General features: G+C 45.9%; 1 protein-coding gene across 2 annotated transcripts in view; it reads left to right on the top strand.

Annotated features, from left to right (window-relative positions):
- The first annotated feature begins 4,942 nt into the window (after nucleotides 1–4,942).
- The window catches only part of RFFL (ring finger and FYVE like domain containing E3 ubiquitin protein ligase), a 91,558-nt gene continuing 80,919 nt past the window's right edge, over nucleotides 4,943–15,581 (top strand). The window contains exon 1 of one of the 2 annotated variants that reach the window (XM_073615125.1): nucleotides 4,943–5,117. The gene's annotated coding sequence lies outside the window, so the exon portion shown is untranslated. Of the gene's footprint in view, nucleotides 5,156–15,581 lie in introns of both variants that reach the window. The other variant, XM_073615127.1, reaches the window with a different exon arrangement.

Here is a 15,581-nt window from a genome sequence, read left to right as displayed (position 1 = left end):
TGACATGACATGGTGGGCACAGCACATTACATGGGGGGGCACTGCAAGGCACATGACAGGACATGGTGGGCACAGAACATTACATGGGGGGCACTGCAATGCACATGACAGGACATGGTGGGCACAGAACATTACATGGGGGGCACTGCAATGCACATGACAGGACACGGTGGGCACAGAACATTACATGGGGGGCACTGCAAGGCACATGACATGACATGGTGGGCACAGCACATTACATGGGGGCACTGCAAGGCACATGACATGACATGCGGGGCACTGCAATGCACATGACATGGTGGGCACAGCACTTTACATAGTGGGCACTGCAATGCACATGACATGGTGGGCACAGCACATTACATAGGGGCACTGCAATGCACATGACATGGTGGGCACAGCACATTACATGGGGGGCACTGCAAGGCACATGACATGGTGGGCACAGCACATTACATGGGGGGCACTGCAAGGCACATGACATGACATGGTGGGCACAGCACATTACATGGGGGCACTGCAAGGCACATGACATGGTGGGCACAGCACATTACATAGGGGCACTGCAATGCACATGACAGGACATGGTGGGCACAGCACATTACATGGGGGGCACTGCAAGGCACATGACATGGTGGGCACTGGGCACAAGAGAGCACATGACATGGTGGGCACAGCACATTACATGGGGGGGCACTGCAAGGCACATGACATGACATGGTGGGCACAGCACATTACATGGGGGGGCACTGCAAGGCACATGACATGACATGGTGGGCACAGAACATTACATGGGGACACTGCAAGGCACATGACATGACATGGTGGGCACAGCACATTACATGGGGGCACTGCAATGCACATGACATGGTGGGCACAGAACTTTACATAGTGAGCACTGCAATGCACATGACAGGACATGGTGGGCACAGAACATTACATGGGGGCACTGCAAGGCACATGACATGCGGGGCACTGCAAAGCACATGACATGGTGGGCACAGCAATGCACATGACAGGACATGGTGGGCACAGCACATTACATGGGGGGCACTGCAAGGCACAAGACATGGGGGGCACAAGAGAGCACATTACATGGGGGGAAGCAGCAGTCTGTCTCCTAGCACAATAATTACACAACATCCCCCTAACAAATGTACTGACCTTATCATAACAGCATGGGAGATGTCCTTCCTCCCCGGCTCCTGCTGGATAGGACATCAGCGCCCCTCCCCCAGACACTGAGGATCTGTGTGAGTGAACAGATCCTGTGATAGGGGTCAGGCATCGACAGAGACAGGACTTGGCTGCACTGACTTGTCTCCTCCATGTGTGCACAGAGGGCTCCTCTTCCTTCAGGAAGGCACACAGGAATTGACAAGCCACTGCCATGGGCCTATATTGAGGGAGGGGCCTGGAGCTGCAGCTCCACCAGCCCCTATGTTAATCCGGCCCTGGGCACAGTGGCTGCATATGATGGGCACAGTGACTGCAAATGATGGGCACAGTGACTGTATTTGATGGGTGCAGTAGCTGCATATGATGGGCACAGTGACTGTATTTGGTGGGCACAGTGGCTGCACATGATGGGCACAGTGGCTGCAATTGATGGCACAGTGGCTGCATTTGTTGGGCACAGTGAGGCTGCAACTGAAGTATTTTTCCAAATTTTTCAGTTTGTTTGTGCCCCCCAAAAAATTTTGAGCACCAGCCGCCACTGGCTCTGAGTCTTATGAAACACAGCTCTGTCAGTGTAAAATCCACAGACCTGTGTTCTCTGATAGGGGATCTAGTTGTTTTTTCATTCCCTGCTCAGCAGCATTCCACAGTCGAAAGCAGCACACAGTACACATACAAACACTTGTTAGGCACATATTTAACCCCTTGATCAACCTAGATGTTAACCCCTTCCTGCCCAGTTTCATTTGTACAGTGACGGTGCATATTATTAGTGCTGATCACTGTAATAATGTCACTGGTGATTCCAGTGTCACTTAGTTCCCACAAAGTGTCAGTGTCAGCGCGCTATAGGTTGCTGATCACCACCATTACTAGTGTAGCACCACCCATAGTTGCCAACATTGCAAAAAAAAAAATCTTTTTTGGCTGTAGGTGGAGCCGTACAATAATTAGGGGGTGGGGCATTCGCTTGCAGGCGTGGCTTAGAAAAAAAGGCGAAAAATGGACGTGGCTTACGTGAAACATGGGCGTGGCTTAAATGGGCGTGGCTCAAGAGGGTGTGGTTAGAGTCTGAGATGAATGAGGGATGGAGAGGGAAAGTGGGAGAGGGAAAGTGGGAGAGGGAAAGTGGGAGAAGGAAAGGGGGAGAAGGAAAGGGGGAGAGGGGAATGACGGGACAGCAGCCCCAGCTCCTACACAATAGAAATATGTGTATTCTAGAAAGTTTAACAATCAGCAGATAAAGATACTCCAAACGCCTGGTGTTAACGCTTCAATCATCCCGGCACCATGGTTGTTATGGTGTCAGGATGATTGAAGTGCATTATTTCTATTATTACATTGTAATATAAAATTAAATCATTCAACTCACCATAATGCCGAATCAGTGGGATCCCTGTGCGTGTCACTAGCCACGTCGCCTGCCACCAGCAGAGTCTGTCCTTGCATCAGGTGCCCCCGGCAGAGTCCGTCCTTGCATCAGGTGCCCCCGGCAGAGTCCGTCCTTGCATCAGGCTCCCCCGGCAAAGTCTGTCCTTGCATCAGGCGCCCCCGGCAGAGTCCGTCCTTGCATCAGGTGCCCCCGGCAGAGTCCGTCCTTGCATCAGGCGCCCCCGGCAGAGTCCGTCCTTGCATCAGGCGCCCCCGGCAGAGTCCGTCCTTGCATCAGGCGCCCCCGGCAGAGTCCGTCCTTGCATCAGGCGCCCCCGGCAGAGTCCGTCCTTGCATCAGGCGCCCCCGGCAGAGTCCGTCCTTGCATCAGGCGCCCCCGGCAGAGTCCGTCCTTGCATCAGGCGCCCCCGGCAGAGTCCGTCCTTGCATCAGGCGCCCCCGGCAGAGTCCGTCCTTGCATCAGGCGCCCCCGGCAGAGTCCGTCCTTACATCAGGCATCCCCGGCAGAGTCCGTCCTTGCATCAGGTGCCCCCAGCAGAGTCTGTATAGACCCCCTCAGTGCAGACCCCCTCCATCAGTGCAGATCCCCTCCATCAGTACAGACCCCCTCCATCAGTGCAGATCCCCTCCATCAGTGCAGACCCCCTCCATCAGTGCAGATCCCCCCTCTATTAGTGCAGACCCCCCCCTCAGTGCAGCCCCCCCTCTATTAGTGCAGCCTCCCCTCAATGCAGCCCCCCACCCACCCCCGCTCAGTGCAGGAGCGGCCGGTGTTCTGCCGAGAAAGTTCCCCTCGGCAATGAAGGACCCCCTGTACTGCGCAGGCACAGCGTTTGTGCAGTATGGGGCTGGGGAACTTTCGGCAAGACACGGCGACGGCGCCGTGTCTTCTGCTTGCTTCAGTGGAGAGGGGAGGGGCCGTGCAGCTAAAGAAGCCGCTTCATTGGCTGCACGGATCGAGCCCCCTTCCTCTCTCCACTTACTCAACACTAGGGGGAAGATCGAGCGGCGGCACCGGTCGCCATTTTGCTGGAGCCAGCTGCTCCAAAAACAAAAAAAACAACATTCCCGATTTTCCATTTTCCTTATGGAAAATCCCGATTCGGGACAGCCTCCAATCGGGACGAGGGTCCCAAAATCGGGATTGTCCCGGGAAAATCGGGACTGTTGGCAACTATGCACCACCCCTCAAAGGAGCTGCTTGAGCGTATTAGGTTCTATGTTCTGCCTCTTAACCCCAAGAATAGTCTCAGCCCCTCTGGCACACCTAGTAAATGTTAATGCAAACATAACAGTAGATAGACCCAAACTGTATAAAACCAGGAAGTATTTTTGCTGAAACACTTTTTTTTATCATCACGCAAACAGTAATAATATAACCGAATAGTTAAAATAGAAAACTCTGATATAAAACAGCGCTTCCGAAGCTTGCTAGTGGCCGAAAAGTGCTGCTTAAACAGCACTAAGCCCAGGTTCACACCTATGAGAATTAGATGTGCGTTTCCCCGCATCCAATTCGCATAGTAGGAGAATGTGACTGGCTCCCTACGGAGCCGGTTCACATATCTCCGGGGCGGCTGCGGAGTGCACTGCACAAAAACGCTGTGCGTCTTTGGCTCCGTTGCAGGGCCGAATTCAGGCATAGAATTGGCCCTGATTCATCCCTGAAACGGGGAACAGGGGCGCACAGCGCTCCTGTGCGATCCGCGGCCCAGTATAGTGTGAACCCGGGCTAAAGCTAAAGTGCCGCTAAAACGAGCTGCGCTTTAGCGCTGACGCCGCCCCAGTGTGAAAGGGGTCTAAGAACCCCTTTCACACTGAGGAGCATTTCAAGCGTTTTTGCGTTAAAAAAAAAAGCGCCTGAAAAGCTCAAGAAAAATGCTTCCAATTAAAAATCATTATTATTATTATTATTTTTTTTTTTTTTTCACCAAAGACATGTAGCAGAATATATTTTGGCCAAAAATAGAGATTTTGTTTTTGGATATGTTTTATATATTTTATTATTATATATTTTTTTCTAAAACAGTCTGTTTTTTTGTTTTGTTTACAGTGCAAAAAATAAAGAGGCGATCAAATACCACTAAAAGACAGCTGTATTTGTGGGTAAAAATGATATAAATGGAATTTAAATGGAATTTCTGCACAGCGTTGCATTTGTCAGTTAAAGTAACGCAGTACCACAAATCACCTATGCCCAGCTGCTCCAGCATTAGTCTATTCCCCAGCATACAGTGACGTGATATTCTAACCCACACAGTACTGTCTATAGAGCTGCCAGGGACTGTCACGTCTGCAGGGATCCGGAAGAAGCCTACACTCATGCCTGTCAGTCACGTCTAAAGGCGTGGCTACACGTCCTTTTTGTTCTGTGATTGGGTAAAGTGTTTTAAGGGGGGGCGTGTGTTAGGTGGCAGCCCCTGGCTGGGACAGGTCGTGTCTTCCTTGTAGTCGGTGGTCGGATCATGCCGTTTCCTGGGGGCTGATCAGGAGTTGTGAGAGCCCAGGGGGAAGGAGGATCACCTGAGATCCGGGGATCAGTACAGGTACCTACCGCACTGACACTCCTATCACCGGCACTCCTGTAAGTGACGGAACAAAAGTTTGAACAGGAAGAGCCGCTTGTATTATTATTATTATTATTATTGTTGTGTGTGAGATCAGGGCTCAGCCGTGTGTTATACCTGAGCTCAGTGTCATGGCTGACACAGCCCAGGGAGATTACCTGTCCTATCGATACTGGGGCTTCTTCTCACCCTCTCTTGTGCTCCCCTTCTATAGATCATCGATTATTCTCCTATAGGGGAGATCAATGGGTGATGATGACAACATCGATCAATAAGACACCCACAGGGAAGTGAAATTGGATCTATAGTTAGAAGACAAGATCATAAGTTAATCATGTGTCTTCCTGTTTTTACCAGCCAACTTCATAATTTGATCGCTCTAAATACAATCGCATTTATAATGTTGGTGCTGCTGATCGATTTCGTTTTTTGCCCTGGCTGATTGGATTCGATCAAAGTGAGTCAATCTAAATCAATAAGAGGGAAAGTTATTTGATTGGTTTCTGTTTTGATCATTTTGATTGCATCGCATTACATCAGTCAGATAATAAAACTGAAGCATGTATGACCACCATTACCTATATCCCAATAATGACTACATTGAATCACTGACCTGTAGACCAGGGGCTATTAGGTAGAAGATTAATTGCCAACTAAAGGCATTTTTTTTTTTTTTTTTTTTTTAGTTCTGGATAGTGGACACGGATAAGAGCCCCTGTTAGTTTTTATAGCTGTCTGTGCCCCTGTGTGGCTACATTCCCACCAGTGATTAAAGTGGAGCGCCACTTGTCAGCCTCCTCCCCCGTCTGCTGCCACATTTGGCACCTTTCGGGGGGGGGGCAGGCAGTGGGTATCTGGTTTTGACAGGTACCCGCTCCCACTTCCGGCTGAGTTTGCCGTGGCGAAGTGAGCCAGAAGTTCAGCCCCCTCCTCCTTCTCCCCCCTCGCAGCTGGCCCTTTCAGAGTGCTGCGCGAGGCTGCCAGTTTCCCTTAACCCAGATGGCGGCACCAGCATCCGAGAGCAGATTCAAGAATTGGCTCGGGTGAGGGTACCATTGGATCCCTGAACAGGTAAGTGCCATAATAGTAAAAGTCAGCAGCTTCAGGATTTGTAGCTGCTGACTTTTAAAAGAGAAGTATGGGTTTCGGGGTTATTGTAGTTTTATTCTTGGGTGGATGCAGCATTGGACCGATGCATCTGTTCCCCGGCATCTCTACACTGAGAACCGAGCGATCGAACATCACCGATGGCTCGGTTCTCTCACCTCCCCAAGCAGAGAGCTGTAGACTGTCAGTCAGCAGCTCTCCGCTCTGCCCCCCCCCCCCCACTTTAGGCTGGGTTTACACTGGTACTACATGACTGTTGTACAACTGTCATCCTTTGCCCTGCAACATCGCTCCTACTTTGGTCCTACTTCCATCCGACATGAATGAACAAGATAAGTGCTCCGACTCTGAGATAATACGATTTGTCTTTTGACCATTCAAAACAATCCCAGTGTGACAAATTCCTTTTACTGCTGCTGCAATCACCATGTCAGATGTCACAATTCAGATGGTTAGGACAAGGATCTGACTTCAATGATATTCAGTGGGCTGAAGTTGGACCAAAGTAGAGCAGGAACCATTTTCAAAGTCGGACCGACTTGTGTCGGATCAGTGAAGACGACTCCCATAGGAAATCATTGATTTACACTCGTCATGTGACGTGCTTCCAAAGTCGGAGCGTATGTTGTACCAGTGTGAACCCGGCCTTAGCGCTGAGCTGTGGAGGGGCGGAGAGCGGCCTTCTCAGTGAGACGGCCGTCAGTCCAGACACCTGGCGGATCCCAACTTCCAGAGTGTGGATGATACTGGACGGCAGTGATGTCCTCCCCTCTGTAACCTGATCACATTTATCAAGGCTGCTGATCCATGATATGGTGGTCAGTTTACATGCCTCCGACATCCTGCTGTGAGTCTGTCTCTCCTCAGTGTGAGATCCGATCTCTGCCCCTCCTGCCGCTATTGCTGTACACTGTAAAAATGTTACAATGTTAAAATTGCTGGCATCCCCTCTTGTTTACTAATATATAAAGCCCTGTGTGGCAATTTAAATAAAAATATTCCTAAGTACCTTCTTGCACAGCTCCGCTGTTCAGTCACATGGTCTCCCTATGCCGGTCGGCGGGGAATCTTAGCCCATCCTGCTGCTCTGCTTAGATCAAATGACCACAGTGCATCTGTGGAAAAAGGTATTTAGGAATAGAATTTTTAAAAACTAGACATACTGTGCTTTATACATGCCTGAAGCAGAGAGGATGCCAGTGATTTCAGCTAGACTTAAAACATTTGTTAACCCCCCCCCCCCCCCAAAAAAAACAATCCTGTTTCTTTAAAGCATTTTATACAGCACAGTACTTGTGCTGTGTAATTTTGCCCCCTGTAATACCTGGTTGATCCTGCCAGTTTCTCCTCTCCCCTATGTAAACTGACCACGGATAATCGTGGTTGCTGAGCCCTGACACCGTGGTCAGTTTACGTGCCTCCGTCATCCACAGCCTGCTATCTGCAGCTCTCCTCTCTGCTCCTGTGTCCTCCTCCCCTCCCAGTCATGTGACTGCTCGGCATGGTCTTTCTCCGCTGTATGTATTACAGAAGGAGGGGCTGAGCTCTCCCTCTGATGTCTGCCGGGCCACGTGACTGCCTGGCATGGTCTTCCTCCAATGTTTGTATTAGAGGGCGGTCATATGACGTCAGAGGGAGAGCTCAGCCCCTCCCTCTGGAATACATACAGCGGAGAAAGACAGCGCTGGGCGGTCACATGACCGCTGATCGGGGATAAGAAAAACTGTATTTATCGGAAGAATTTTAGAAAATGGCATATAGTATATACATCATATAATCCTAGCAGTGGATATGTGCACTGCCTTAACAACCACTTTAACAACCTCTTTGAGGCCAGTGTGAATTGTAGTGGCAGAAATCTTTTGTTTACAGTTGCGGATGAGAGCGGCTTTATGAAGTTTCCGACCCCAATCACTATGACAGGTTGCCGGCAGCTGCAGCTCTCCGCACGACCAGTCATTACCTGCTTTGACCAATGTAATTCAGTCAAAATGATCAAATCAGAAAATGATCAAATAACTTAACTTCTTAGACTAGCCATACATTTTTACACTTTTAGATTTACCAAAACCATATAATAGGAGGTCAAACCTAAACACTTTCAATTAGTATGCAATCAGGCAGGCCCTTGCACTACATGGTTGAAGATAAATTTAAAGGTAATTGTTGCAATTTAATAATTGTATAATCAATTGATTTTGTTTGGATTCGATCAAACTGAGTCAATCAGCCAGAGCAGAAAAGGATCAATCAGCAGCACTGAGATGTTTCAGTTATAAATCTGATTGTACAGTAATTAGATGAACCAGATTATGAGGTTGACTGGTAGAAACAGAGATTTGATGTTTTCATCCAGCAGCGATCACCGCAGGTAATCGTTGGCTGTGGAGAGAGCCGAAGATGCCTGCGGCCGCTGGTGACCTGTCATTATTGTGAATGGGGCAGCAGCTGTAAACAAGGTTTTACAGGTCTTTATAGTGTGAATGTAGCCTTCACTCACCTTCTCAATTTGTCCTGTTTGTCGTTAACATTGAAAGTGAAAGTAAAAGAAATCCCTAAACTTTGGGTTGACATCAGAACAGGAATAGAGGGGAAATCTTCCAATGGGGACAGTAGTTATGGTGACAACCAGAGATTCCTTCACTTTGAAGGGATTTCCTCTCACTTCCGGTTTTGGCTATAGGACAGGAAATTAATAGAAATGTCCCCAGTGGGACACAGATGGGGGGGGCTGACAGGGGTTACAACACACTTACTCTATACGAAAAACACGAAACCCCCTAACGGGGCTTTAATGCAGCCAATAATGTCGAATTCAGAAGTGAATAGATGATCAAAAGTAGCTTTATTGGTACAAAAAATATAAAAAGAGTAGATTCTGACATTTAAAAGTCAAGACATGAACTGGAGTACAGCATTGGATAAAAAACACAGACAATGCCCATAATCGTAAACCGTGTACAGTACAATATATCGAAGACAACAAAATGAAAGATAATAAAATCTTGACGCGTTTCGACCCTGACTGGGTCTTCTTCAGAGGATAGATGGTTAACAGCTGTAGGGATGTAGGCATGTATCAAAACATCTTTTAAGACAGCATAAAATGACAACAACAATACATTTGTGTGTATGCATAAACAGCTTAATAAATTACATAATTACCAGTCAAAGGAGTTCCCGATGATTGTGAATGGGCAAAATATGAAGAATGTAACCCCTCCTATGTCCTTGACTTCCCAAGTGGTAGGCCGGTTCCCTGGGGAGCAGGTATCAAGCCAGTATGCCTTGCAAGGGATCACACATAAACTACCCCCCGAAGGAGGTCGGGGAGGGCGAAGAGCACGCACTGCACCCACAGTGAAATAACAATAATGCTAAATTCGGATTGAGAACAAGGAAGGGAGTTATTAGTTCCCAAAATGATACAAGAAAATGACAAATTGCAAAAACTTTTTTTGAACATTTTTACTAATAAAGGTTGTCAGTGGGTCCATAGATGTGCAGGGAACAGGATAACAGGGGGAGGGGGGGGGGGGGGGGAGGAGAAAGGGAAAGAAAGGAATGGAAAAAAGGGGAGGGAGGGGGGAGAAAGGAAGGGGAAGGCGGGGAGGAGAGGGGCAACGGGTATTGATCCGACATTATTGGCTGCAATAAAGCCCCGTTAGGGGGTTTTGTGTTTTTCTTATGGGGTGCGCAGCCCTTCTGTCTGTACTCCCTTGAGTGTCCCCCTTTTGTTATCCCTTACTCTATACTTTAATCATAAGGCCTTGTTTGCACCTTTTTTATAGGTGAGCTGCATTGATCTACATAGAACACAGGCTCAACACATGAACACATTGAAAACCATTGTTTTCTAGGTGCCCTGTTCCCCCCATACTTATGCACCGCATACTAGCTCATTATGAAATACTTACCTTAGAACAAGGTCCCCGTATCGCAGGCCAGTCCACGCCGAGGGAGCGAACATTTTGCCCTCGGCGTGTTTTCCGAGTTTGCGGCTCCGGCGCTGTGAGTGGCCGGAGCCATGATGACGTCACTCCTGCGCATGCGTGCGGGAGTCTTCTTCCCGACAAGGTCCGGCAGCATCTGCGGAACCTTCAGCTGGGCATGTACAGCTCATGCGCCGCTGACATCAGCGGCTGCATGCTAAGTTAATATCTCCTAAACCTTACAGGTTTAGGAGATATTAATTTTACTTACAGGTAAGCCTTATAGGCTTATCTGTAGGTAAAAATTAAAAAAGTGGTTAAACAACGATTTTAAAAGCATAGCTCACCTTTAGGCCTCATGCACAGCGGATGTTATAAAAAAGCCAGTAACCTTAGCTGTAGAAAGCTGTAGCTGTAGTTTTTCAGCGTTTTTGCAGTAGGGTTTTTTTGCAAAACTATACTCCCATAAAAGCTTATGGCTCCAAAACGTTGATAAATGGCGAACAGCCTAGTTTTTCGTTGTGTTTGTTTTATTTTGTTTTTTTCGTTTTTAACCTGTTTTCAGCTTTTTTTCAGCGTAAGAGCATTTTTACAGCTGAAAAACTCCTCTTAAAACCCACTAGTTCTAGGTTTTTTTTCCAGCTAGAAAATGTCCCCGCCAAAAACTGCTGATAACTGCCTATGTGTGCATGGACACATAGGATAACATGCTGGAGAGTTTAATGACTGCAGAAAAAAACATCCATAGCCAAAAACAGCAGCTGTAAAAACGTCCAGTGTGCATGAGGTCTTACTAAAAAGCTGCCTATGCAGATAAGGGGCATCTGTAGATAAAAGCAAGCTGTTCAGCTTTGACCAGCGTTGAATGGTGCCCTTGCTATAGGTGTAGGCCATTTGTGTACCTCAAGAAGCCTGACCTGAAAACTGTCAGATTGCATCAACCCATCCTGCCTTGTTGCTAGGACATTGCTAAGACTCCTAGCTCTTACTGTTTACCTCCACCATCAGAAGAGTGAGTTGTTTCTCTGATTCAAACCTCTTCACATGCACTTTCTCTCCCCTGATGCAGTAGCTCTGAGCGTGTTTTAGAGCTCACACCTGTGATGGTGGGGGGTGGACAGTAACAGCTAGGAGTCTCTTAGCAATGTCCTAGCAACACGGGATGATGCCATCTCTGGGAGTTCAGTCAGGCTTCAGAAGGTACATAAATGACCTATAACAAGGCCATAATTCAACTTTGTTTAAGGCTGATTAGTTTTATCTATAGGTGCCCCTTACCTGTATAGGCAGTTTTTTGGGTAAAGGTGAACTATGCCTTTAAAGCAGAATTAAAACTAAATTTTAGAAAACTGCAGGCAGGCAGCTCTTTATTGCAGAAGAGACATGCTATGTAAAAGCTGCTTTTGTAACTGGATTCTCTATTTGGCAATTATGTATGCTTAGTCAGTAAGGCAAATTGTGTAACGACTAATCATAATTAACTTTTTATCTGATTTGAATAACCTGAAATCTGATTAGGTGCTCTAGATTATTGCACTTTGAACATTTTAAAGCGGAGCTAAATGGTGGTGGTGGTGGGGGGGGATGCAAACAGGCAGGCTTTTTATTGCAGAAGGGACCTGCATTGTGTCCTCTGCAATAAAGTACACTTACTTGCCTATTCACAGTACTCCGTGGAAGGCCTCATGCACACTGGATAATCTAAAAAAGCCAGTAACGTTATTAGCTGTAGAGTGAGTTTTTCAGTGTTTTTACACTAGCCTTGGTCAGTGGTTTTTGGCTGTAGCGTTTTTTAGCAAAACTATACTCCCATAAAAGCTTATGGCCCGATTAGTGTTTTTAAGCTTTTATCAGAGTTGGAGTTTGTCTTACAGCTGAAAAACTCCTCTCAAAACCCACTAGTTCTGGGGTTTTTTCCAGCCAGAAAACGCCTCGTCCAAAAACTGTTGATAACAGCCTATGTGTACATGGACACATAGGATAACATGCTGGGGACTTTACTGGCTGCAGAAAAAACACCTGAAGTCAAAAACAGCAGCTGGAAAAACATCTAGTGTGCATGAGGCCGAATGTACACGGAGCTGCACATTTACAACTTGGTTTACATTCTGGTACGGCACACTGTTATGCCCCGTACACACGGTCGGATTTTCCAATGGAAAATGTGTGATAGGACCTTGTTGTCGGATATTCCGACCGTGTGTGGGCTCCATCACACATTTTCCATCGGATTTTCTGACACACAAAGTTTGAGAGCAGGATATAAAAATTTCCGACAACAAAATCCGTTGTCGGAAGTTCCGATCGTGTGTACACAAATTCCGACGGACAAAGTGCCACGCATGCTCAGAATAAATAAAGAGATGAAAGCTATTGGCCACTGCCCCGTTTATAGTCCCGACGTACGTGTTTTACGTCACCTCGTTTAGAACGATCGGATTTTCCGACAACTTTGTGTGCCTGTGTGTTTGCAAGACAAGTTTGAGCCAACATCCGTCGGAAAAAATCCTAGGATTTTGTTGTCGGAATGTCCGAACAAAGTCCGACCGTGTGTACGGGGCATTAGTGTGTGGGAATGATTGCACTGCCCTGCATACATTAGAGTGACAACATCCCATGCCAGCCAATCAAAACAACCGAAGACCAGCAGCCAGAAGGACCAGCGGAGAAGATGCTGGTGAGGGACCTCACGGTTGTTGGACCATAGGTTAGTATTTGCGCCCTTTAGTTCCGCTTTAATTGTTCTCAGCATTGCTGAGTAAAGCTGGCCTTTTCGTTTGAAAGAATGTTTGGAAAACTACAATTTTCTATTAATTAAAGGGGGTGATTTGAGTTGGCAAAAAATGTTGACATGGTACTCAAAGTCAGTCCATGAAGGCTCCATCAATCGATTTTTATCATTTCTTATCCAAGCATTACAATGAAATTTTACAGGTGTACGACCAGCTTAAAGCTGGCTATACAGTAAAAGATTTTTCATTCAGTCTACAGATAAATCCTCCTGTTTGGCTATTTGCAGTGATGGCGAACCCCAGATGTTTTGGAACTACATTTCCCATGATGCTCAACTACACTGCAGAGTGCATGAGCATCATGAGAAATGTAGTTCCAAAACATCTGGGGTGCCAAGGTTCAAGGTTTTAGAATACCCATACAGTAGCTGCATCTGATTGTTTCCAACAGGTTCCTTTGAGCTAAAGCTGATTGAACATTCGACAGCAGGGCCACATACTGCTTGAATGTTGGCTAAGCCTGCACCTTAGAAGCAGAGCATTGAAAACCTGGAAGTATATGGCTAGTCAAAACATTCCTTTTTAGATTTGGGTAGAATAGGGCAGGGTTAAAACTAGAGCTGCACGATTCTGGGCAAAATGAGAATCACAATTTTTTTGCTTAGAATAAAAAGATCACGATTCTCGCGACGTAAAATCTTTCACATTGTACAAAAAAAAAAAATAGGCTAACCTTACTGGTTAGATTTTTTTTTTTAATTCATTAAAGTCATTTTTTCCAAAAAAATTGCATTTGAAAGACCGCTGCGCAAATACAGTGTGACATAAAATATTGCACCAACCACCATTTTATTCTCTAGGGTGTCTACTAAAAAATATATATATGTTTGGGGGTTCTAAGTAATTTTCTAGCAAAAAATAAAACGATTTTAACTTGAAACCAACAAATGTCAGAAAAAGGTTTAGTGTTTAAGTGGTTAAACTTTTTTCACTTACACAGGAAGTCTATTTCATTGACAAATTGTTACAATGTTTATACTTAAGTTCAACTGATAAAGAATGTTTTGTTTCTTGGCAGACTGCCCAGTTTTTCTCTTCCTTTCTTTTGAGGGCTGTGGCTTCAGAAGAGCAGAGAGAATTCTTTGCATAGAAAGAATTGTTGAAACACTTTAGTCAAGATCGCGATAACGATTCTTGACGATTAATCACGATAACGATTCTTGACGATTAATTGTGCAGCTCTAGTTAAATTCCATGCAAGTTAATTTTTTGGGGAATTTCGTTTCACTTTCTGCCCCATAAATGTAACAAAGTTAAAGGAGTTTTCACCACAGTGAGAGGAATTCTCCTGTTGGACAGTTACTTCAGGGATAAGTGTCCCCATTGGAAATTTCCCTTTTTATTGGTGTTCTGGTCACCTGTAAAACTTTGACATTTTTGTAATTTTGTTTATTCATGACAATGGTCAACAGGAGAAATCTGGAGGTTTAATTTAACAAGAGTCTGCAGGAGCCTGACACTGCCATCGCAACCCGCTGATCGTAGGTGCAATAAATAAAGAAATGCACTTTTTTTTTTTTTTTCCTGCAAATACATGTGCAGGGAGGGGGCTAGATGAACGCCATCAGATTACATACAGGAGAATCTCCTGTTTACTCGGCAGCCTCTGTAATAGGAAGTTCCATCTCCTGGGCTGGCATTGGACGACTTCTGTTTATCATATGAGGCGGGACTTTGTATTAAAGAGGCCGCCGAGTAAACAGGAGATTCTCCTGTATGTAATCTGTTGGGGCTCGTCCTGCCCCCCATGTCAATGGTGAGGCTGCACTGATGTCAATGGTGAGGCTGCACTGATGTCAATGGTGAGGCTGCACTGATGTTAATGGTGAGGCTGCATTAGGCCCCTTTCACACTGAGGTGCTTCTAAACTGGCAGTAAAACACAGGGCTTTTGAAGAGCTTTCCATTAATTTCAATGGAGAGGGGCTTTTTTTTTTTCACCGCTCTGCCAGCAAACTGCCCCGGTGTGAAAGAATTAATTGATTTTAATGGAAATAGGTTTTTGTGAGCTTTTTTTAGACGCTTTCTTTAGCTTGAAAGCGCCTGAAAAGCGTCTCAGTGTGAAAGGGGTCTTAATGTCAATGGTAAGGCTGCAGATGGGCACTGATTTTGCTTCACAGTTCATTATTTGAAATTGAAGTTTTTTTCCTGAAACTTGCCTCCTTAAAGTGAGGTACACACACCTTCACTTTAAGGAGGGAAGTTTCAGGAAAAAAACTTCAATTTTAAATAATGTTATTTGGATATACCATACGCCGATAAATATGGTATATCCAAATAACACGCCCGAGCTCATCCTTAGGCTCTTCACCACACTCAGCCACAAAGGCAAGAGAATTCTTGTTGGGCAGTGTATTATTTCATTTGCATTTAATTTTAATGGTTCAAAGAATGTCAGGCAAAATGGTTGGCCCTCACGCATATGTTCACTTCATCAAATCTGGCCCTCTTTGAAAAAAGTTTGGACACCCCTGCATTAAAGGCTCCTGCAACAAAAAATAATGCACTTTTTTTTTACCTGCAAAAAAATGTGCATTTATTTATTTATTTTTAAAGTGAACTTCTTTTAAAAATGTTGGATTTGAACAGATGAAGAAAAGACTTTAGAAAAAC

This window comes from Aquarana catesbeiana, linkage group LG02 (genome assembly GCF_042186555.1).
Source record: "Aquarana catesbeiana isolate 2022-GZ linkage group LG02, ASM4218655v1, whole genome shotgun sequence".
Taxonomy (NCBI): domain Eukaryota; kingdom Metazoa; phylum Chordata; class Amphibia; order Anura; family Ranidae; genus Aquarana; species Aquarana catesbeiana.
Note: the sequence above shows the minus strand (reverse complement) of the source record. Positions and strands in the feature narration are given on the sequence as shown.